This window comes from Capra hircus, chromosome 10 (assembly GCF_001704415.2).
Source record: "Capra hircus breed San Clemente chromosome 10, ASM170441v1, whole genome shotgun sequence".
In the NCBI taxonomy this organism is placed as follows: Eukaryota; Metazoa; Chordata; class Mammalia; order Artiodactyla; family Bovidae; genus Capra; species Capra hircus.
This window is the reverse complement of record NC_030817.1, coordinates 93,115,194-93,141,072: the sequence shown is the minus strand read 5'-3', so window position 1 is coordinate 93,141,072 and position 25,879 is coordinate 93,115,194. Positions and strand designations below refer to the sequence as shown.

General features: G+C 43.6%; 1 pseudogene; it reads right to left on the bottom strand.

The window, feature by feature from the left end:
* LOC102188048 lies at positions 260-25,816 on the bottom strand (annotated as a pseudogene).

Sequence of the window (25,879 nt, the reverse complement as noted above, 5' to 3'; positions counted from 1 at the left end):
TAATAGGCTTTAAAGTGGTGGTGAGAATTTCACCAGGGAAACCCTTTGCTCGTTGGGAATGTTCAGCTGCCGAGCAGTGCTCTAAAGCCACAGCAGCGCAGAGCTGGACTCGACAAGAACACTCAGGAAGCTGTTGTGCTGTGAGTATCAGTTCAGAGAATCTTTCCAAACTGTGCACGTAATTCACAGTTATGTGAGTGGCACAGTGGTACTATTGCTATGTGTTGAAGAAGACTAGCATATGATGTTCTCTTCCATGTTACCTGTTTGCTAGAAAGCACTTTGGGTCAAGGTCATTACAACTAGGGCCCTGAGACACCCTGTAGTCTCTAAGAATGTCTCTGGCCTGTAAACAGATTCTAGTTGGTGATCTTCCATGTGAGTATCTGTTTCATGAAGGTAGTCTGAGCAAGAATCACAGAAATCCAAAGACATTTCTGGAGGACAATCCTGGCAGTGCCACCGAACACCCTGGATAGGTTCTGTCCCACAGTTATCACACTTGAAACCCGCGTGTTGCACAAATCCACTTTCAGCTTGCATTTGCTGAAGTTTTTCTGTGTTGTTGTTTTTTAACTTTAATAACTCTAATATTCCTTATATTCAGGGAAATTCCTGTGTTGTTGTTTAGTGGCTAAGTCATGTCTGACTCTTTGCGACCTCCAGGGACTGTAGCCTGCCAGGTTCCTCTGTTCATGGGATTTCCCAGGGAAGAATACTGGAGTGGGTCTGTTTCCTCCTCCAGGGGATCTTCCCGACCCACGGATCGAACCCACGTTTTCTGCACTGGCAGGTGGATTCTTTACTGCTGAGCCACCCTGGAAGCCCCCACTTCCTATAAATAGTAGGAATGTTGTCTTCATCTGATGCCTCCTCAGTAGCAGTGTTCATGTGGCTGTGGAGACGGGGTCAGTCATCATCTTTTCCCACATACACTGGTGGCTCGTGGGAACTCATGAAATGGAAGGCTTAAAGAGATGCTTTTCAAGACGTGCTGTCGTTGGCTTGCGGAGGACTCTTTGGAGAATGTATGTACTTCGGTGTTCTGCCTGGGACTGGAAGGCCAGCTTTAGTTAGCTTTATGAAACCCTTCTGCACTCGGCTGGCAACCTGTCTTGCTGTCCTGTTACCCTCCCCTGCTCTCTTCTGCTAGCGTTGAGACTCAACTTCTTCAGGAGAGCCTTTCAGGAGTAGTCGTTCAAGCTTCTTCTGGTCTTCAACAGTCCACAGTTGGCTAAATGTATCATCACACAGGTGTCCTCTTATCATCTGAGGTTGACTGTTTGGACCTTCTGGACCATCACTCAAAGGCAATATAGAGTATGAGAGGCACTCCCCATCCTTCCTAGGATCTAAAGGACTTTTTGGTCTAGCAGGTAAACTTACTTTATCAAAAACTAGTATAACTCTCCTCATATGTCTTTTAGGATTTTAAAATTCTCTTTCAAAGTTCCCAAGGCTATTGGTTAATTGGTCCCAAACAATCTGAGGTACCTGAATAACTCTCTGTGGACATGGAAGCCCTATACCAGCCTTCCTCTGGAGTTTTCCCACACATCCAATGGGATTTTTAAGTGTTTCTGTCTGAAGTCTGCCCAAACTTTCAAGGTCCTAAACTGCTTGGGCACGCAGCACTTTGAGAACAGCAATCGTCTGTAACAATCTCTGATAATTTTCATGCGAGGCCGAGCACCGCAGGCCTCTCTGGCCACTGTGACTGCCCTCCGGCCCCACCTGGCAGCGGCTCGGGAAGCCACCTCAGGGAAGCTCAATAGAGGCTCCACGGCACCTTCCCTGGTATTTTTACACAATAGGGACCTCTATAAATTATAGCGTTTTGGCCCTTCAACTGCAAAGGAACCAAAGACTGTCACTGGGCCATCAGGAATCTCCCCAGTGTAGAGGAGGTGGACATACATGCAGCAAAAAGATGCCTGAAATTTTAGAATTTCATTGTTTCTCGAGTAATCTTTTTACTTGACAGAAATAAGTGTTGCGCTTACATTGTCTCAGCCTATTTTGAAAATGAGATAATGTATCTTCAGGGTGGGAGAGAGAATCATCCCTCCTGACACATTTTGCACAGTGATAACAGGATGAACCAGGAGGGAGAAGCTACTTAGAGCGGCTGCTTTCTTTCCAAATTGCGCTGCAGAGTAGTAAACTATCAAAGCCACACTCAGCTTCCCCTTCCATCAACACGATAGAAGATGACTTCAAGGCCAAAGCAGCCTGCGCTCCGTCACAAAGGAGGGCTCCTTTCATATCCAGATGCAGCTCTGTAATCCTCTGCAGACTCCCAGCATCACTTACTGGGTTGGAAGTTGACTATTTGCCTGGCTCTTGTGTTTCCTTCACTATTAGAGTCCGAGCCGCAGCAAGAGGAACGTACCATCAACCTTGCTGATGGACACTACAGAGAGAAAATTAAAAGGGGTTGGCTGTGGAATGAAAGCTCCTGGTTGACCAATGTTCCCAACACATAGGAAAAAAGTTGGTCTTTGAGTGATAGATCCATCCTAGATTTTTACGTGACAGAGAGAAGTTAGGTGCATATTGTGCTGTTCTTTGCTGGAAAAAGTTCACAAGTGAGGCTTGATGTGTGTGTGTGTGTGTGTGTGTGTGTGTGTGTGATAGCTTATGGTGAACAGTGATCTCTGAAGAACAATATTTAGCAGGACCAGGGACCAGGGACCAAGCTTGATCAGTCAAGAGCTTTTGTGTAGCAGAGTTTTATTTTTTTTTAATTTTTTTTTCATGTTCTAACATTTTATTTTTTCTCATTTAATCTTTTTTAATTTAATTTAATTTTTTTAATTTTTATTTTTACTTATTTTGCTTTACAATACTGTATTGGTTTTGCCATACATTGACATGAATCCACCATGGGTGTACATGGGTATACACCACGGGGTGTGCAACACCCCTCCCACCTCCCACCCCATATCATCTCTCTGGATCATCCCCGTGCAGCAGAGTTTTATTAAAGTGAAAAAGGGACAGAGAAAGCTTCTGACACAGACATCAGAAGGGGGCGGAGAGTGCCCCCCTTGCTAGTTTTAGCAAGCTGTTTTATGTCTGTTAGAAAGCTATTAATCAGATAAGAGAGACACCTTAAGGCTGGAGGAGTTTCACCAGGCCCCTCTCCCACAGTATGTGTTTTTGAGATAGGATGGCACGAGGTGTGTCATCCCCTAGATATAAAACAATTGACATGAATACTGGTTTGTTGAGCTATTATCACCCCAAGGTTTGAGAAAAGAAAAAAAGTTAGTTTTAGGTGCAACCATTCTGAAGAAAGGCAGATTCCAAAGCAAATGCATAGTTTCATTAACACAGCTTAAGAAAACCATTTCCATGGAGAGTTTGTTTCTTCCTGCTACTTAGGGGAGGGATAGAAAAATGTCTGACACTTGCAGCCTGTCTCCTCTGTTCGGAGACCCCTGGCCTTCCTGCCTGTTATCCTCTCCTGTGTGTGAGTCCAGCTCACCTGGAAGCCTCATTACTAATTCAGGGAGAAGGATGCCAAGCCCCACCCCCCTGCCTCCCCAGCGAAGGAAGGATGAGCATGGTGTTAATGAGAGCTGTCAGGACAGATGAAAGGAGATACTTTGTGCACCTTCATGTGAAGAGGCAAACATTAATAAAACCATCTTGGGCGTCAGCATCCTGAGATGCTCCTGGTACCCATTGCTGGCCTGCTTTTCCTATAACATGGTAAAGACATCTTAACATGTTAAAGAAAAACTACTCCTACCCAGAGTAGTTTTACGTCTTTAAATCAGAAATCTGAAAACCAGGGAAGACAAAGTAAGCTCCAAATCCAGTGTTTCCTCAACTCTGGGCAGAGCAAAGCCATCTGTGAGGCCTGTCCTGGACTCTGCCTTAACTGGCTGGGATCTCTCTGTTGAACAGTCTCTCTGCTGGGTCTTGAACTTGGGCAGATGTGGGGCCCTGACTAATGCAAATCTGCATTTTACAGAGGAGGAAATTGAGATCCACAGAAGGGACCCGAGAGCCTCTGGGCGCAGCAGAACCAGGACTGAACTCAGCTCCAGAGCACATCAAGACCCAATCAAGCCACGTTTCCTTTGTCAGTAGGCACAGATCTTGCATTGTGGGCTTTAGGGACACGGATCTGAAGATTCGGTTGTTCAGAGCAGAAGGCAATTTGGATCAATTGTCCTGTTCAGTCTGCACCAGGAAGCTCTTTACTGAGCTCCTGACACCCTGGGAGAAATACCATCATCCAGCTCTGAAAATGCCTGATTAGCACGTCAGCTGGGGCTGCTTATACTTTACCTTTAGGTTATCTCTCTATTTAATGCCTTGGGGCTCTGTTCTATTGATCGCTGAGTCTGACTCACTGCTGTTTTTGAGCAATTGACCATTACTTCAGGTAAATAGGGGATCCAGAGGGAAGAAGGAGTTTGTGGTCCTGCAATTTCCTGGCATATTACCCATCTGGGAGATGGTTTAGGAGTCTACTGGAGAAGACATTTTAAAAAATACAGCTCAGCACCACACTTTTTGTGAAAATTGACACCTAACTTAATTCAGGAGAAATCCAGAAGAGCTAGAATGTAGAGCTTCCTTGCCTGAAGTTGTGGAGCTAGTATGAGTGGGTTTGACCTTGGCAAAAAAGCAAAGGAAGTCTGATCTTGTCTCAAAGGGGCCCCTTTGGGTCCACTCAATGATTATTTGCAACCTGTGTTGGAGAAACAGCTGTAGACTCAGTTCTATTAATGTTGTTCTGCCCCAGATGTTAATTTAAGGTAGAGACACTCATTCCTTTTGGTTGTTGTTGTTTAAACCTGTGGTTTTAGTGTTTATCCTAAGTCAAGTCATAAAAGAATCTCCAAACTTACAAAGCTCGGCTGATATTAACGTATTTTTGCGCATAGATACATGCCATTTGTTTTGAGGTGGGGTTAAGAGGCTCTTCTGAAGTCGAAGTTTTAAAACATGTGGGTTTGAAACCTATAGACCTGCTAGTAGTAAATAAAGAGTAAGGTAATAGAGCCGATCAAGCCTTCTGTTTACACAGTACTTTTGCTTCTCACAGGGACGACGGCATTTCTTGGAGTGATTTGCTGGGTGGGGTGGAAGGGTGGGCCTTAAAAAGCACGCCCCACACACTGACACTTTAAACTCAGACAAAATGATCTGTTCTTTTTATGGTTAATTGCTGAGGCTCTCCTTGGCAGTTTAGTTAATTCCTGAGAGAGGGAACACACAGACTTTAACTACATTGGGTCTATTTCTCCAGGTGGAGAATGCGTGGAGGCGGGAGATAGTGTTCAGTTCTATTTTGTTCCTGGTAGAGATATAAAGCCTCTGGCATATGATCTCAGTTAATCCTCTAACAACTCAAAAGTTCGGCAGGATTATCACTGCTTCATAGATTAACCCCATGCATGGGGACGTGAGCAAATTGCTGAGTTGCACAGGTAGAATCTGGATTTGTCTTAGCCCAGGTTATATAACAAAACACGACAAGCTGGGTGGCTTAATCAACAGACATTTATTTCTCACACACCTGGAGGCTGGGAACGGAAAATCAAGGTGGCAGTAGATTGGGTTCCTGATGTGGGCCTTCTTCCTGGTTCCTAGACATCTGTCTTCCAACTGTGTCCTTACATGCCTGGGAAAGAGAGAGAGAGTTCTGGTCTTTCTGCTTCTTATAGGAACACTAATCCCATCATGGGGCCCCTCCTCATTACCTCATTAAACTTAATTATCTCCCTAATGCCCCACCTCCCAGTGCCAACCCATTGGGAGTTACAGCTTCAATATATAAACTTAGAAGGGAGACAGTCAGTCCTCAGTAGGAGATGTCCTCACTTCCTGCTGCCTTGCTGAGCCTTGGCAGGGATTGAAGAAGCACCGGAAAAAGGACCAGATGGGTAGGGATCTGAGAACCCTGGTGGCCACTAATACTGGGAGGCGTTCCCAGGGGCAAGATGTAGCCTTGAGAATGAGATCATCTATAGGAAAGAAAGAGCATTCTTTTCTCCTTTTTCTTTTGTAACCCTAACTCGTAGCATGTAAATCTGATGCCAGTATGTACACACTCACACAGTACGTGCATTCACACTCGTATATCTACGCAGAGCGATACAGAGGGATAGAATAGGGTTAGAGTCTATTACATTAGTTAATTCTGGAAGGTGAAATTCTAAGTTATTTGATCTTTTTTTCATTTATCTGTAGTGTTTACTTCTCTAAAATGACCTGTTTATTATTTGTGTATATATAAAATTGATATTCCAAATCCTCCCAATATATCTTTTCATGATTTGAGTTCTTTTTCAAAGGTCACTTGTGTTGTGTCTGTGTACTTCAAACCAATAGGTTGTAAATTCAGGCATTTAGTGTTAACTCTTATTCTCCTTCCCACCATACTGATATATTTGCTGTTGTTGGTGGTTTGCTTTTGTGTAAGACTGACTAGTTGTTTTGATATCCTATAGTTGCAGTCTAAGTGATTAAGTGTTTTTCTGCGCTCTCCTCGAGGCTTTCAACAGCATGAGATTTGGTGCCCTTACAGTTATGAGACAGAAGTGAAGACCATTTGTTGTTGTTCATCTGCCAAGTCGTGTCTGACTCTTCATGACTCCCTGGACTACAGCACGCCAGGTTCCCCTGTTCCTCACCATCTCCCAGAGCTTGTTCAAACTCATGTCCATCATATTGGTGATGCCATCCAACCATCTCATCGTCTGTCGTTCCCTTCTCCTCCTGCCTTCAATCTTTCCCAACATTAGAGTCTTTTCCAATGAGTCAGTTCTTCGCATCAGGTGGCCTAAGTATTGCAGCTTTAGCTTCAACATCAGTCCTTCCAATGAGTATTCAGGATTGATTTCCTTTAAGATTAACTGGTTTGATCTCCCTGCAGTCCAAGGGACTCTCAAGAGTCTTCTCCAGGACCACAATTTAAAGGCCTTTTATGAAATGGGAAAAAGGGGAAGTTAGGAAAACTGAGCCCACTGGGATGCCCAGCAATCCCCATCCCACAGATGAATGACTTTGTTACCTTTTCAAAGAAGAGTCAATTTTTGATTCATGAACATTTAAAAAATAAACATTAAATGAAGCTAGTCTTATTTTTTTTGCCAGTATTGTTTGGGAACAAAGATTAAAATAAACAAATAGGAAAAGGAAAGCCTTTACTTATTCTTTATAACATTTAAAGCTTAAACAAAGTGGCTTAGTGGGAGCTAAAATTAATTAGAAATCAAAATTGTATTTGCTTCATCAATATTAAAATAAATCCAAGGGAAAACGAAAAGGCTCTTTTGTCATTAAGTTTAATTTGATATAACGGTCTTAGTTGTTACTGTGTGCAACTGTGGGGGTTTTCTTTAAAAGAATGTCTGAGCATGTATTTTGTAAAACATCAACAATTTGTTGAGTTATCTATAGAAGGTAGATGATTCAAAGGGGAAGAAGGAAGAGAAGGCTTTAGAACAGGCAGGTGAGGTGAGGTCTTAATAGCAGCTCAAGACCTGCATGGTGGGTGGGGTGGCTGAGAAGCCGGGGAGGAGCCAGATGTCCGCAGGGGCCCCGGGGGCAAGGTTCCTCTCTCCTGTCCGCCACCGTGTTGCTGGGTAGCGTTCTCACTCCCTCGGACAGCTTGGAGAGGGCAATGCTGTGTGGAGCTGTGTTTCCTCTGGCAAGAGCAGGGAGCAGGGAGAATCCTATAGCGTGTGAGATAGCCTCTTTTAGAAGAACTGGGGCAAGTGGGGTGGCCACTGGACAGTTGGAAGGCACCCCGTGAGAACTGAGACCATCGAGTCTGGGCCACGCAAGTCTGAGCCTTGGCGTATAATGAGTTAGGGTTAGGGTTAGGATTAGCACGCCCTGTGACCCGCTGCTGTGTGCAGGAAGGAACCCTGGGGTAGAACGATCCTCTGCTGGCGGTTTGGTCCATGCCAGGCCCTGTATTAAGTCAGAGGTATTCATGCATTTTCTCATGCAAGATTCACAACAACCTTCAGGAGAAGAAATGAGTCCCCCCCCCCCCCGGTTTTTAATAATACAACATCAGTTTATTTATCTAATTCTCTGATGGCTGTACCTCTCTTTTCATTGTGCAGAAACACATATAAAGTTTTTCACTTTTAATCATTTTTAAATATACAGTTTAATAAATCACATACATTCACATTGTTATGCCACCACCATCCTCCCAAACTGAAATGTTACCCATGAGAGAAAATCTTCTCCTCCCTCTCCCCACAGCCCCTGGCAGCCACCGTTCAACTTTGTCTCTATCCTCTCCGTATTCTAGGACTCTCATATAAGTGGAATGATACAATGCTTGTCTTTTTGTGTCCGACTTATTTCACTTAGCATCGTGTTTTCAAGTTTCACCCATATTGTGGTATTATTTTATTTTTAATTTCATTATTTTTTATCGCAATATCATTGACATAACATTGTATAAATCTAAAGTGTACAATGTGATAAACAGTATCCCCATTTTATGGACTGGGTATCTGATATTTGCATTGAATAACTTGCCCAGGGCCGTAAGGGGAATAAGTGCAGAGTTCAGTTCAGTTCAGTTCAGTCGCTTAGTCATGTCCAACTCTTTGCGACCCCATGGACTGCAGCATGCCAGGCTTCCCTGTCCATCACCAACTCCCGGAGCCTACTCAAACTCATGTCCATTGAGTCAGGGATGCCATCCAACCATCTCATCCTCTGTTGTCCCCTTTTCCTCCAGCCTTCAATCTTTCCCAGCATCAGGATCTTTTCCAGTGAGTCAGTTCTTCGCATCAGGTGGCCACAGTATTGGAGTTTCAGCTTCAGCATCCATCCTTCCAATGAATATTCAGCACTGATTTCCTTTAGGATGGACTGGTTGGATCTCCTTGCAGTCCAAGGGACTCTCAAGAGTCTTCTCCAACACCACAGTTCAAAAGCATCAATTCTTCAGCGCTCAGCTTTCTTTATGGTCCAACTCTCACATCCATACATGACTACTGGAAAAGCCATAGCTTTGACTAGATGGACCTTGGTTGGCAAAGTAATGTCTCTGCTTTTTAGTATGCTGTCTAGGTTGGTCATAACTTTTCTTCCAAGGAACAAGCATCTTTTAATTTCATGGCTGCAGAGGAAGAATTCAAATCTGATGTCACATTCTGGGATTCCTGCTCTTAACCATCCTTGACACAAGTGTCTTCCAAATGCAGACCATAGACTGTTACATGAGAGTCACCTTGCACACCTCAAAAATGTAGCTTTCTGGGCCCCACCCCGGTCCTGTGCTGTGCTTAGTCGCTCAGTCGTGTCTCTTTGTAGCCCTCCAGGCTCCTCTGTAAGTGGGATTCTCCATGCAAGAATCCTGGAGCAGGGTGCCATGCCCTCCTTCAGCAACCCAGTCCTACTAAATGATAATTTTTGTATTTTTAACTAGCTCTTGAGTTGCTTCTTATGTAAACCTAAAATTTGAGAAGCCCTTCATTCCTTTTTTACTGAAAACACAGCTTAGAAATGATGGTGGTGGAGAGAAAGAAGGCATAATAATGAACTCAACGCTAGGTGATTTCACTAGAAAGAACAAATGAGTGAGCAAGACTCCTGGAGCTCTTAAGCCTATATTTTCTGTGGGGTCTCCTGGAACGGTTCCCAGTGTCCACTCCTATCTCCTTTGTGGCCTCATGACTTCTCCTTTCATGAAGCAAAAAGATAAATCTCTTGTACTTATGCTATGTTTTTCATTCCCATTTTTATGGATCGTGTCAACATGTACTATGTATGAAAAACAAGCCAGCTTATCATCAGTGCAGTGAAAATGTAGCATCCTGGTGAATGGCATAAGAAAGGAAAGATACTGATGACGAGCTGAGAGGCTGGCAAACCAATGCACAGTGTAGCCAGAAGAGACATCATGTTTAGTGTGGGCCTGAAAGCTCACCTTCAGAAAGACTTTCACCTTGAAATCTGGTGATGTGTGCAACAGATGTTTTAATTTACCTAGGGTAATTTGCATAATCAATTTAACATGTGGCTTATCAAACCTGCCAAAGAGCAGGTGACAATATGGAATTAATATGATTACTAGTTTGACACATCATTGAGATTAATTTGACCTTTCTTGCTCTCAGAATACCCAGAGGTCTTTACAGTCAGGGATAATGTGCTGTGAGCTGCCATGTGTAGCAACCTGAAATCCACTACCCAGCCTCAGAAATAAAGCAACCACTTGGCCCAGTCTGGCCTCATGCCTCAGCTCCTTTTCTTTCAGAGCCTCTTCTAAGTTGAAAGGAAGGTAATGAGTGAGTGTTGTAGGAGGCATCTGACTCTGAGTGCTCATGACTTTATGAAAGAAATTGATTCATCTTCCCTCTAACACCATAAATGGTACTACCTTCTCCCTGGTGTGTGGATTTATCCTTGGTCCCAGACTTAAAGAAATGTCACCTTTGAGAATCCATGGTAAGGATATATTTAAGTCTTTAAGTCTAGAGAATCAAAATAAGGAATTAAAATGATTCATTGGTTTGGTTGCAGTAGTAAATTATTGGAAACAATAGAAAAGTTTATCAATAGAGTATTGGTTAAATAAAATATGCCAATAGAATGTATACAACCATTCAAGTGATGTGGGAAAAGTATATTTAATAACACAAAAACGTGTTAGTGATGTAAGATGTGAACAGATCATTTTGCCATTTTATTTTTGTAAGGAAAATTATATATATATATATAGCTGAAAATATAAATACCAATATGTTAATCCTGGTTATATCTGTCCATGGTTATGTCAATACATGGTAGGATACAGTGTTAGTGTCTTAGGCTGTCTTCTTTTTTGTATTTCATCCTGTTTTCTATATTCTGTTCTGTGACAGTGATTTCCACCATTCTGTCTTCCAGGTCACTTATCTGTTCTTATGCCTCAATTACTCTGCTATTGATTCCTTCTAGGGTACGGCTCATCTCTGTTTGTTTGTTCTTTAGGTCTTCTAGGTCTTCGGTAAACATTTCTTGCAACTTCATCCTGGATCATCATCACTATCATTATTCTGAATTCTGGAAGGTTGCCTATCTCCACTTCGTATAGTTGCTTTTCTGGATTTTGTCTTGTCCCTTCCACTGGGACATAATCTTTCATTAGGGGACACAGGCTTTTCATTTTGATTAACTTTCTGTGATGTGATTTTCATTCTGGTGGCTGCAGGATTATAGTTCTTCTTGCTTCTTCTGTCTGCCCTCTGGTGGAGGAGGCTGAGAGACTTGTATAAGCTTCCTGAAGGGAGGGACTGATGCTGGGTAGAACCGGGTCTTGCTCTGGTGGGCAGAGCCATGCTCCAATAAAACTTTAATCTGATTGTCCTCTGATGGGTGAGGCTGTGCTCCCTCTCTGTTAGACTTTTGGCCTGAAGCGACCCAACCCTGGAGTCTGCAGGCTTTATGGTAGGACTGATGGTGACCTCCAAGAGGGCTCACACCAAGGGGCACCTCCCAGGACTGGTGCTGCCAGTGCCCCCAGCCCCGCGGCTAGCCGCTGCAGACCTACGCCTCCGCAGGAGAGCCTCCAACATGAGCAGGTAGGTCTGTTTCAGTCTCCTGTGAGGTCACTGCTCCTTTCCTCTGGGTCCTGGTACATGCAGCATTTTGTTTGTGCCCCCTAAGAGTGCAGGCTCTGTTTCCCCCAGGCCTGTGGAAGTCCTGTAATCAAAGCTTACTGGCCTTCAAGGTCAGATTCCCTGGAGATTCCTAGTCACTTTGTTGGATCTCTAGGCAGGGAAGCCTGATATGGGCTCAGAAGCTTCACAAGAGTGGGGGAACGTCTTTGATATCATTGGTCTCCAGTTTGTGGGTTGCCCACCCAGCAAGTATGGGATTTGATTTTATCATGACTGGGCTCCTCCTGCCACCTCGTTGCAGCTTCTCCTTTGTCTTTGGATGTGGGGGTCTCTTTTTGGTGGGCTCCAGTATCCTTCCTCCTGTCAGTGATTGGTCAACAGCTAGTTGGGAGTTTGGTGCTCTTGTAGGAGATGAGTACATTCCTTCTGCTCCATCATCTTGAACCTGTTTCAAAGTAGAATTGTTTTCTTTGTATAATTGTTTGTCAGGTATCTTAGTTAACAATACTTATCACGTTCTGTGGCTTCTCTTTGCATTTTCTTCATGATATCTTTTGATGAGCAGAAATGTTTAATTTTAATGAAGTGCAATGTATCAGTTTTTCTTTTATGGTTAGTTCTCTCTGTAACCTAAGAATTATTTGTCTATCTCAAGGTTTCATGTTTTCTTCTATATGCTTTAGAGTTTTAGCTTCCATGTCTATGTCCGGGATCCATCTCGAATGAATTTTTGTGTATGTATGGTATGAGGTAGGAATCAAATGAAGTCTTTTTTTTTATCCAGTTGTTTCAGCTACTCACATCTTTAAACTGACAGAATGTGCCTTTATCCCTTTCTTTGTTCATCATACAAAAAGCATTCTAATTCAAGCCTGAAATCTTGTGATATTTCTTCTTTACATACGAAGAAATTCTATGTGGGGTATATAAGAACAGTGTCTTTTTCTCCCACATCCTGCTGCCACACAACTAATACCTTTAAGTGCAAATGATTAGGATCATCTATTTCAGGTTTAGGGAGAAGAAAAGATTTTTTAAGGAAAAAAACTTTTAAGCTTTTCTTTGACTCTGCCTTTCTGATTAAGATCCAAGGCAAATCAACTGTTGAGTACGGTGCTTCAAATTTGTATATATCATATAAAAGGTACATGTATGCAGGCTCGGCTGCTTCAGTCACGTCCAACTCTTTGTGACCCTGTGGACCTTAGCTTGCCAGGCTCCTCTGTCCGTGGGATTCTCCAGTGAGTTGCCATGCCCTCCTCCAGGGGATCTTCCTGACCCAGAGATGGAACCTGTGTCTCTTAGTCTTATTGGTAGGTGGGCTCTTTACCACTAATGTCACCTGGGAAAGCCATATAAATGCTGAAGTAATATGAAACAACACTGGGGCTTAATTCATTTTTTCAATGTCTTCAAATTTAGTATATGTCTGACTCATAAAAATCAAGGTTATCTAAAAGCAAAAGAATAAGAATTCCAAACAGAAAAAAAGGAGAAAGCATCAAATAATGCAGAGATGTCAAAGATCAATGAAAGTGACCCTTAGATATAAAAATTAGGAGTGACCTAAACAAGAGGATTGAAGGCGGGAGGAGAAGGGGACGACAGAGGATGAGATGGTTGGATGGCATCACCGACTCAATGGACATGAGTTTGAGCAGGCTCTGGGAGATGGTGAAGGACAGGGAAGCCTGGTATGCTGCAATCCATGGGGTCACAAGGAGTCACACATGACTCAGCGATTGAACAACAACAAAATGGGAGGAGTTTCTGCAGGATGGTGGAGGTGCGAACAAGAGGAGCAAGGGAAGCTGAGGGAAAAACAAGACTTCGCAGGAATGCACAGAATTAAGAGACTATCCTTTTTAAGGGACAGAGGAGAAGAGCCAACAAATTTTGGAGATAAAATTTCTTTGGGTCTTGCCTGGCAAATATCAAATATATTCTGATGCTAGAAAGTCCATATAGGAATGCTTACTTTCTAAAAAGAAATTTTATTTTATTAGAAATATGCAACATTTTAAGAACATTTTGGATTTACAGAAAAATTGAGCAGGTAATACAGAGTTCCCATATACCCCACATACAGTTTCTTATATTTACATTACACTAGTATGATACCTTTGTTAAAATCAATGAGCCAATTCTGATACATTGTTATTAACTGAAATCCATCATTTTTTTCAGATTTCCTTGGTTTTTGCCTAATGACTTTTTTTCTGTTCCTGGATCCCACCTAAGATACCGTATTACATTTAACTGTCTTCTCTCTTTAGACTCCTCTTGGCTGTGACAGTTTCTCAGACTTTCCTTATTTATAATGACTTTGACAGTTGTGAAGAATGCTGATCAGGTATATCAAAGGATGCTCTTCTGTTAAAGTTTGTCTGATATTTTACTCATGATTAGACTTGGTTACGGGTTTATGAAAGGAAGGTCACAGAGGTGAAGTGCCATTTTCATCATGTCACATCAAGGGTATGTATTAGCAATGTGATTTATGAAATGACTCTTGATTTGACCTTGAACTGGCTGAGATAGTGTTTATCAGGTGTCTATGCTTTAAAGTTACTTTCCATTCATCTTCTTCCTACACTGTACTCTTGGGAAGGAAGTTACTGTGAACAGCCCACACCTGTTCAGTAGGGAGCTATGTTTCCTCTCCTTGATACTAAGATAAACTATCTGGAATTCTTCTGCATGGAAGACTTTTCTCTTCTTCCCATTTACTAATGTATTCAATCATTTATTTATATCATTGTGGACTCGGGGAACTTTATACTGGGTTATAATCGAATAATACCTTGTTTTGCCACTGAGATTGTTCTAGTTCTGGCTACTGAAAGCTCTTCCAGTTAACACTGCAGGTTTACTTTCTAACCTAAAGCTGTTTAGTATTCAGCTCAGTTTATATACCGTGAGATTTAAAAGCAGGAACGAGACCTAAAATATAATTATTATATTGGCTAAAACCCATTTCTTTAATATTAGATGGCCTCCTATAGCCTCCCTTGTGGCTCATACAGTAAAGAATCTGCCTGTAGTGCAGGAGACCTGAGTTCAATCCTGGGTGGGGAAGATAATGGCTACCCACTCCAGTATTCTTGCCTAGAAAATTCCGTGGACAGAGGAGCCTGGCAGGCTACACTCCATGGGATCACAAAGAGTCAGACACGACTGAGTGACTAACACTTCCCTTTAAATGCCTTAGAGCAATCTTGTTCTGTTTGCACGTTTGTAATGATTAAAAATGGAGAAGGTCAGCATTTTAAAGGGAGCAGTGTTTATTGATCTTTCACACATCATTCCCTCAGCCAGCTGGTTGTAGGGCTGAGGCACAGGGTTCAGTTTCTCCAGGGCTGATTAACGTCTACTGTCCAGCCACTAACTATACCCCACAAACTAAGCTTGGCACCAGCCAGCTTGTTTATACAGATGCTGATGTAGCTGTCTGGGCCCAGAAGCATGCCTTGAAGATGGTGATTCAGCTCAAGGGCTTCACAGACAAAGGCTGGGTCACAGAGCGTGGGCATCTGGGGATCCTAAGTTAAAGCATCAAAGAATGTGGATTATACATGGAAAGGGCCTTGCTGTAAACCGAATGTTAAGGTCCCCACAAAATCAGTATGTTGAAGCCTAATCCTCAGTGTGGTGGTGTTTGGAGGTGGGGCCTTTGGGAGGTGATTAGGTCATAGGAGTGAAACCCCTATAAGTGGGATTAGTGCCTTTACAAAAGAGACAGCAGAGAGCTCCCTTGCCCCTTCTGCTATGTGAGGACAGAGGAAGAAGACGGCTGTCTACAAACCAGAAAGTGGGTCCTCACCAGACACCGAGTCTCACCAACACCTTTATCTTGGGCTTCCAGACTATGAGAAGTAAACCTGCTGTTTATAAGCTTCCTGATCTATGGTATTCTACTATAGCAGTCAGAACGAACAAAGACAGGCCGGTATTGGTTGTTTCCTTTATAATACATCACTCCCAAACTTGTGACTTAACAGATCTCTCAGGGTTCCTGTGCGTTGGGTATTTGGGAAATACTCAGTGGGGGTGGTTTTAGCTTAGTGTCTCATGATTTGCAGTCAGACGGTGGTTGAGAACATGTCTGGGACCTGGGCTGGGATGATCAAAACATCTGGGGACTGAAACCGCTGGGGCTCCCAGCTCTCTCCCGCCCTCGCTGTGTGCTCTCTCCACATAACTCCTCCAGCATGGCAGCTTCATGGGAGCTGGACTTCTTACAATGTAGCTCAGGCCACCAGAGGCATGAGTCCCAAGAGAGGGGAAGGACACCATACTGGAGGTATGTTGCTTTTTTCTAACTTAGCCTCAGATTACAGGATCACGTTGTCAATTAGAAGCTTGTCATTAATATCATGCAGTATTCTAGGGGAAAGGAATTGGGCTCCCTCTCTTTGGGAGAAGAGTGCCAAAGAATCGCAGAAGAGTTTTGAAGCCAGCGCGGGTCCTCAGAGACCTGATAGCCCCTGAGGGCTGGAAGGCTTCTACTAACCACTCTTGTTCCTCCTCACCCTCCTGTCTCAGTCCTGTGGCCCAGGAAGCGGGTGACAGCCCCTCTCTGCTATTAGTCCCGGGACTTTGTGCCCTCATGGTTTCCCTGCACACTGCCCACACCTTTGTACCGTCCTTGTATTATATGCTCCATCAACTACCCCCTTGAGAGCGCCGTCTGTTTCCTGCTCTGACATTGGCTATTATATCCATCTCCCTCTCAGAGATCAGGTGATGGCTTGCCCAAGCTCCCACTCAGTGATCTGGGGCTTGGGACACCTAATCCAGACCCCTTTTGTTTTCACCCTATAGCTGGTGTACATGGAAACCAGAATAAAGCCCTGGAAATTCTTGATTGCTCCTACAGGGTGTTGCTTCACAGAGCTGCTTCACAGTGCTAAGCCTGAGGCAGAAGGAAGTCACTAAGAGCACTGGCGTCTTTATCTAAAACTTTGGTACTTTGTTCATCCTGGATTTTTTGCGCTGATTTGCCTTTAAGTCATATTGCATTACACTGTTCAGCATGATAAGTCTTTGCCCTAACTGCCCTGCCCGAGTCCCGGCTGCACCATTTTCCCCGACTCTTCTCACTGCCACCCCACGCAGCTGGCTGTGGTCTTCAGAGCTGACTCCAGAACCGCTTCAGCTCTTCCTTCCCCTTTCTCCAGGTTTCACATTTGATTCTCGTTACCTGGCTGATGGCACGTCTTTGGATGTTGTCAGCTAATATTTGAGTGGTGACAGTACTTTGATTTGTAACTAGGTGGAAAAAGCAGAAGGCCCTTTTCCAATTTATTTTCAGCTACCAGCCAGGAGTGCTAGGAGTGCCGTGTGTACGTGTGTGTGTGTGTGTGGGTGTGTGTACTAGAGGCAGAGGAGAGTGACGAATGAGATGCAGGGGCAGACTTCCAGGGGTCTACATTTAGGGTTGGATACAGACATATTAAAAGTCATGACAAAATATGGTAAAGGCTTTCAGGCATCTGTATAAAACACTATGAGTCTAGAGCAGCCAAGTCTGTCGCTCGGTGTGTGGAAGGAAGGACACAGGGGAAGGAGGAAAAGAAGGGAGAAGGGGAGGGGATGAAAGAGTTGGCAGAAGAGAGGAGCAGGCTGGCCACTGGCAGGGGTCCCGCTGATGAAGGTCAGCTAAGAAGGCACCGCAGCAGACAGCTCACGGCCGCTGTGCTTGCTTGCATTTTTCTCAGTTGCTTTCCTTATTTAGAACCCCTGGTGTCACTCCACATAACTGGCAGACTTGTCTCCTTTAGATCTATTCTAAGGCACTAGGCAATGAGCCTCTGTACACTTGATTTGTCTGCCGTCAGAGAAGAAGCCGATGTTACTTACGTGCCCATGCGCGTCACCACGACCTGATGAGAAGCGCACCAGTTCTGGACCCGGCTGTACTTTTCCCTTTGATGCAGGCAGTGAGGGATTACTAAATGGCATCTTATTATGATCTACGGGCTAGACGTTAGTCACGGCATATTTTAGAGTAAGCCTGAGATAACAATGTCACAGCAAAGTCAAGGAAGCTATTGCGCAAACATAAACCACCCCCATCTCCTTTGTAGTTATCGATCTGCTGGTGTCTCGCTTTGGCCAGTGCCATCTCTCTTTTGCTGTTGGTAATTTTAAAACCTAAAATATAATTTGGGGGATGAGTGTCCAGGGCTGTTGTCTTTGAAGCAGGATTGATGACCTGGCTGGATAGAGATCTTCTTAGCCTAGACTTTGTTTCTGACTCATGGTGATAATCTGGGCAGATCATTTAATCTCTCTTCTTTCCTCACATCATCACTCTTTGTTTGGGGCCGTGTTGCCAAATCATTGCTTTCTTATTCCCACTATCCCCAAGGCTTAAAAGATGATGTCATTCAGTAATCTCTGATATGGAATCAAAGTATTGTTCTGTTTGGGTAGTTCCTAGTTATCTTATTTTCTGTTTCTGCCTCATTACTTAGCTTTCCCCTTTCCTCAATCTGATCAATTGTCTCTGTTCCCCACATTTCAGTTTTTCTTTCTGATACAGGTAGGCCACTATCCATTATGATGCATCACCTTTACTGGGACCCACTCCTAGCTAGTATTTTTAAAAAAATTTTAATTGGAATATAGTTGTTTTACAATGGCTGTGTTAGTTTCCACTGCACAGCAAAGTGAATCAGCTATATGTTTACGCATATCCCCTTAGCTAGTCTTTTGAAATGCAGTTCTGTAATATGTTTCAATTTAGTTCTGTGTTTTTCTAACTATGGCTTTTAACAACTGTTAATGTTCTAATAGGACTTTCCTCATAGCTCAACTGGTAAAGAATCTGCCTGCAGTGCAGGAGACCCCAGTTCCTTTCCTGGGTCGGGAAGGTCCCCTGGAGAAGGGATAGGCTACCCACTCCAGTATTCTTGGGCTTCCCTGGTGGCTCAACTGGTAAAGAATCCACCTGAATGTGGGAGACCTGGGTTTGATATGAAGTCATTCATTCTAATGTAATAATAATATGAAAAACATATCTTACAATGTACTCTTATAAAATTATCCTTAGAAGGAAAAACCTACTGATAAAGATATATAATATTATTGGTATAATTTTATTTATTTATTTGGCTGTCTTAGGAATACCAGACCACCTGACCTGCCTCTTGAGAAACCTATATGCAGGTCAGGAAGCAAGAGTTAGAACTGGACATGGAACAACAGACTGGTTCCAAATAGGAAAAGGAGTACGTCAAGGCTGTATATTGTCACCCTGCTTATTTAACTTCTATGCAGAGTACGTCATGAGAAACACTGGGCTGGATGAAGCACAGGCTGGAATCAAGATTGCTGGGAGAAATATCAATAACCTCAGATATGCAGATGACACCACCCTTATGGCAGAAAGTGGAGAAGAACTAAAGAGCCTCTTGATGAAAGTGAAACAGGAGAGTGAAAAAGTTGGCTTAAGACTCATCAGTCAGAAAACGAAGATCATGGCATCTGGTCCCATCACTTCATAGGAAATAGATGGGGAAACAGTGGAAACAGTGTCAGACTTTATTTTTTGGGCTCCAAAATCACTGCAGATGGTGACTGCAGCCATGAAATTAAAAGATGCTTACTCCTTGGAAGAAAAGCTATGACCAACCTAGATAGCATATTAAAAAGCAGAGACATTACTTTGCCAACAAAGGTCCATCTAGTCAGAGTTATGGTTTTTCCAGTGGTCACATATGGATATGAGAGTTGGACTGTGAAGAAAGCTGAGCACCAAAGAATTGATGCATTTGAACTGTAGTGTTGGAGAAGACTCTTGAGAGTCCTTTGGACTGCAAGGAGATCCAACCAGTCCATCCTAAAGGAAATCAGTCCTGAATATTCATTGGAAGGACTGATGCTGAACCTGAAACTCCAATACTTTGGCCACTTGATGTGAAGAGCTGATTCATTTGAAAAGACCCCGATGCTGGGAAAGATTGAAGCCAGGAGGAGAAGGGGACAACAGAGGATGAGATGGCTGGATGGCATCACTGACTCAATGGACATGAGTTTGAGTAGGCTCTGGGAGTTGGTGATGGACAGGGAGGCCTAGCATGCTGCAGTCCATAGGGTCACAAAGTGTTGGACACGACTGAGCGACTGAACTGAACTGAGGTCTTAGTTGCGGCACAAGGCGCCTCTGTTGCATCCTGCGGGATCTCTCACTGCAGCACGCGGACGGTCTAGCTGTGGTGTATGGACTCGGTAGTTCCAGCTGGCACGCTCCTGAGTGCTCGGACTCCAGTGGTGCTATAGGTGGTCTCTGTAGTTGGTTGCGTGGGCTTAGTTGCTCCAGGGGTTGTGTAATCTTAGCTCCCTGACCAGGGATTGAGCCCACATCCCCTGCATTGCTGGTGGATTATTAACCACTGGACCACCAGGGAAGTCCCTATTGGTATAATTTAATAATAGCTATCATTTCAGGCCATTCTCTCTGAATGGTATATATTATATTAAAATTTAATTCTTTTTTTAAAAAATAATTTTATTTATTTATTTAGGTTTAGCTGTGCTGAGTCTTTGCTTTTCTCTAGTTGCGGCAAGCAGGGGCTACTCTCTAGTTGCGATGCACCAGTTTCTCATTGCCGTGGCTTCTCTTGTTGTGGAGCACAGGCTCTAGGGCATGTGGGCTCCAGTAGTTGCCGTTACCGGGCCCTAGAGCGCAGGCTCAGTAGTTGCGGTGCCCAGGCTTAGTTGCTCTGTGTCATGTGGGATCTTCCTGGACCAGGGATCGAACCCATGTCTCCTGCATTGGCAGGTAGATTCTTCACCACTGAGCTACCAGGGAAGCCCTAAAATTTAATTCTTATACACACGTACCTCGAAGACGTTTTGGGTTTGGTTCCGGACCACTGCAATAAGGTGAATATTACAGTTAATCAAGTAAATTTTTTGGCTTCCCAGTGCATATAAATGTTATGTTTATACTATACTGTAGTCTATTAAGTATGCAATAGCACTGTGTCTTAAAATTTTAATGTATAGATCTTAGTTTAAAAATCCTTTATTGCTAAAGAAGGCCAATCACTGACTATGTGGGGTTTTCACAAACCTTTGATTTGTAAAAGACGCAGTATCTGTAAAGTGCAATAAAATGAGGTATGCCTGTGATAAGCCTAGCGTAGATCACCATTTTATAGGGGAGAAAACTTATGATGAACGAAGGCATTGAAGCAGGGTTTTTGTGTTTGTTGTTTCTCTCTTTTGAAGACCCTATTATTTTGAGAAACGCTGGGCTGGATGAAGCACAAGCTGGAATCAAGATTGCCGGGAGAAATATCAATAACCTCAGATATGCAGATGACACCATCCTTAAGGCAGAAAGTGAAGAAGAACTAAAAAGCCTCTTGATGAAAGTGAAAGAGGAGAGTGAAAAAGTTGGCTTAAAGCTCAACATTCAGAAAACGAAGATCATGGCATCTGGTTCCATCACTTCATGGGAAATAGATGGGGAAACAGTGGATTTATTTTATTATTTTAATTATTTTGTGAGTCCAGTAGCTGCCCCCTCCCCACCCTCACCCCCACTTTTTTTTTTTTTTAATCCTGGAAACTGCCTCCCCTTCTCCATCCATATGGCTGTCATGAGGACAGTCATGTTTTGACCAGACCCTATCCCTTGGCCTCTGAGCCTCTTCTCACATAGTTTGTGGGCTGGGAATTATGAGTACCCTGGTTCAGGGTATTTTACTTGTCTAATGGTAACATGTAAAGCTTAGTGAACTGAACGCTTAGGAACTGTTGGTGGCTGGCACCACAGATGTTGGGCGTAGGCAGTTTGAGACAGAGAGACTGGAAACAGCATTTGCCCCCCACTCCTGTTTTCTGCCCTTCCTTTCTGCAAGCCAGTGTTCGCATAATAGCTTCCCTTTCCCCTTCAGTTCCAGCTTGCTATCAGTCACTTGCAGCCGCCCAGAGTCCTAACCTCTATTAACAGCTGGTCGTCATAATCGCAACAAAAGGAGATCACAGATCTGAGTTATGATGTATGATGGTTTCACTCAAAGGCCAATTTACATTAGGTCCCCCGAGGAACTAGTTTAGTCTCTTCCTTCCTGACCTCAAATACATTTGAGAAAGAAACCTTGCTAAGTCGCTTCAACCTTACCTATTAAAAATATCTGTTAAAAAATAGTCAAATTCATTCAAACAGCAAATTATCTTGAAAGAAACTGAAAGCTAGTTTTCGTTGGTGATGGTTAGTCCGCATGCAGTGTGGGAGACCTGGGCTCGATCCCTGGGTTGGGAAGATCCCCTGAGAAGGGAACGGTTACCCACTCCAGTATTCTTGGGCTTCCCTGGTGGTTTAGCTGGTAAAGAATTCTCCTGCAATGCGGGAGACCTGGGTTTGATCTCTGTGTTGGAAGATCCCCTGGAAAAGGGAATGGCTACCCACTCCAGTATTCTGGCCTGCAGAGTTCCATGGACTGTATAGTCCGTGGGGTCACAAGGAGTCAGACACGACTGAGTGACTTTCACTATACCATAACTACGATGAGCTCAATCCAGTCATCTTTATTTCATAAGGAAGCCAATCACAGGGCTTCCCTGGTGGCTCAGTGGTAAAGAACCTGCCTGCCAGTATAAAAGACATGGGTTGGATCCCTGATCCAGGAAGATCCCAGGTGCCTTGGAGCAACTAAGCCCATGCACCACAACTGCTGAGCCTGTGCTTTAGAGCCTGGGAACCACAACTACTGAAGCCCGAGTTCCCTGGAGCCCGTGCTCTGCAGTAGGAGAAGCCGCTGCCGTGAGAAGCCCGCATACTACAATGAAGAACAGCCCCCACTCACTGCAACTAGAGAAAAGCCCGGGCGGCAACAAAGACCCGCCACAGCCAGAGTAAATAAATAAATGAAATTATTTTTTAAAGTTTTTAAAAAGAAGTCAGTCATAGTTCCCAGTCTCAATAGTTCATGTCCCACTTAGGAAAGAGAAAAGGAAGATCTTTAGAGCAGATGTTCGTGACGTTGTCTGTTCAAGTGATCAACAAAAGAAAAAGGGTACTATTATGCGTGCATGCTAAGTCATGTCAGTCACGTCTGACTCTTTGCAACCCTATGGACCGTACCCTGCTAGGCTCTTCTGTCCATGAGATTCTCCAGGCAAAGAATACTGGAGTGGGTTGCCATTCCCTTCTCCAGGGGATCTTCCTGACCCAGGGGTCGAACCTGCATCTCCTGCCTTGCAGGTGGATTCTTCACTGCTGAGAGACTGGGGAAGCCCACTATTATGTACAGGGAATACTTAAGGGCGTCTTGGACCAACCCCAGAGTAGAGAGACTTGGGGTTACCTTGTTCCCTTTGCTACTTCTGACACCACAGTGCATAAGCCTTGGCAGTCTCCAGCAGCAAGCGTTTGGCTATCACAGTCATGTCATAGGCCCCACGAGTGACAACAGAGTTCCTCTCCATGCTGCTTAGAAGTTGGCTATGTGCACCTCTTCAGCCTCAGCACAATTTTAAAACCTCACCCCTGCCATGTTCATAGATTGAATATGGTTCTGTACCATGTAGTCACCTGGACCTTCAGGCTTTACATGGTGACAGTCTTCTCTGGGGATTTGTGAAAGAAAATATCTTTTACCTAATGAAAAGGATGTCTTAACCCTGCCAAACAATAATTTAAGATCTAAAAAACACTGACCGGGGATTGTATTAACATCAGCATGGGAGAGGTTGTCTAGAAAAATATGGAGAGAAACTAAAACATGGGCTGAGAATGGAGGTGAACATACCGATAATTTCCAACCAGGGTGCGTGGGGACTCTGAGTTTGCTTAGAACGTACACCAAAATAATCAAATTTGGTTAAACAAATATTAAGCTAGTTGAGTGATTGAATCGGTCCACAAAAACAATTCCTCTTCACAGACCTAGTTACTGTCCAGAAAGTTTTCTGTCTAACCCAGCTGACCCCCTCTGTCGCTCTCCCCCATTTTTTTTTAAATAAATGAGCACATGTATTCAATTATGTCCATAAGGTACACTTCATACTCCAGTGCTTTGAGTCTTAAACCTTAGACCTATTTATTTATTTATTTATTTTACTTTACAATACTGTATTGGTTTTGCCATACATTGACATGAATCAACCACGGGTGTACATGCATTCCCAAACATGAACCCCCCACCCACCTCCCTCCCCATAACGTCTCTCTCCCCCATTTTCAGTGCTTTTGTTCATAGAGAATGGCCAACTGCTTCTCTTTGCCCTCCAATTCCATCTTCTTGACATTCCCCTGTAGGTTCTAGTTTCATCCTTTACTTACTCTTATTTAAATAAAAACCAAATAGAACATGGTCTCCACTGACTTAGCAGATATTTGTCAAACTGGTGAAAATTACACTTGAATTTCCCCACATAGGCTTTGGCAGGAATGAAATCCATCTTCTGTAATACTACAGTTTGTAGATTCTTCCATAAAGAGGGATGTTGCCCGTCTGTCATCGAGTTTCACCTCATTCATCCCAGCTCCCCCTGGGTGTGCTTTCTGTGGAGGAGCACCCGCGAATGCATGCTAGGACCATCACGGGGGTCCATGAGCTTTTGTGTGTGTGTGCAGGACTGATCTGAAGCAGAATGTCTCTGTGACAATGCTAATAAAACCAGACCCACAGGGGTCTCCAAGCTGAGCGCTGGGCTACATACTGGAGTATGAAAGTAATCCAGGTATTTGAAGGTATGAAATGAAAGGACTCCATCTCTCAGTGGTTCAAGGCCATGGCTGGGTTGACTAGAAAGGAGGATGGGCCTGTGAGTAGCATAGCCTCCCTCCAGGCACAGCCAGGGTGGGAGACAGGCCTAGCATGTTGGGCCAGGCAAGTTGGGATTAGGCGGTGTGTTTTTCACTTAAAAAAAAAAATTCCTTTCAGGTTTCTTTATATCATCTCTAAAATTCAGACATCTGAACAACCCCAGAATGGGTAGAAGGACATGATGGCCAGTGTTTATGACCTTTGGGTGCCCTTTCCTCCCAGGCTCTCTGTGGTCTGAGGTCTGTTTACAGAATTGGACAATGGTAGGAAGGCCTCCAGGTTAAACAATAAAGAGGTGGCTCCTTCAGAGCTCAGAATTGTCTTAAATAAGGACATATAAAAAGAAAAAAATAAGAAAATACCAAGTTCTGAACCAGTGGGCAGATTACTGCTTCAGATTATTTATATACTAAATATGCAACCATTTTCTTGAGTTAAAACACTATGACAGTCTTATTATCTGTAGTGATTTTAATAGCAAAGACAGCTGTGGATGGAAACCAAGTTTTCTGTGAGGCAAAGGTAAAAATGTGAAGTTTTCTAGAATTTGTAGTTGTCTTGAATCACAGAGATTGGAGAGGGGTGGAAAGACCAGAAGTGGAGACATTCATATTTCCTACAGTTTTGGACATAAGGAGAAGCAATTTTCTCATCTAATCAGCAAAGATAAGCTTAACTTATGCCTGCATCTCTAAGTCATTTGTTTAGCCCTGAAAATTTGCTAATGAGCCGTTTTAATAAAGCTTCTAAGGAGTTCTTTCTATTGGAGTATGAAAATAATCCAGGTATTTGAAGGCATGAAATGGAAGGACTCCATCTCTCAGGGGTTCTGATGGATGTTAAGATCCTGGAGTGCTTCCATCCTCTCTATACATTCAGGCCATATGACATAGTTTGGCTGAAATCCAGATGTCCACGGACTCCAGAGTTAGCTTTCTCTTCAGGAAATCCTTACATGAAACTGGACCAGGATACAGCAAAGACCAAGGGAAGAAAGAAAGCTTGAATTACATGACTGCAATATTCTGCAAAATCACACTTCAGCTTCTCCTTGGAGCTGAAAATTCCTCAAGTTTCGTCCTGAGAGGCAACCGCGTGAATACTATATTCTCTGACAATTTCCAACATGATTCCATTTAAGGTTATGGGACGAGGCTGTATGATAAGGCTGTGTGTGGGGGTGGGCATTTTATGCCCATGTGTAACATTGTCACTTGGCTTTGCAAAGTCAGAAATGCCCTGCATATCCCCTGGAGAGGATAATCCAGCATGTGGCAGGTCAAGTAAATGCCATCCCTTACTCTCTATTCCTGCCTCATTCTTTCTCCCACCCTTTAGTTCACTAAGTTGTAAGTGTCTGAAATCATTCTTGGTGAATAATGCTGGACCACTCTGAAAATTTGTGGCTGAGGGCTGGACCCTCGTCATCGTCACGCACTTTGTCGCGGAGACAGGTAACCCATGGTTACTGAGCTCAGATCAGTTAAGGGG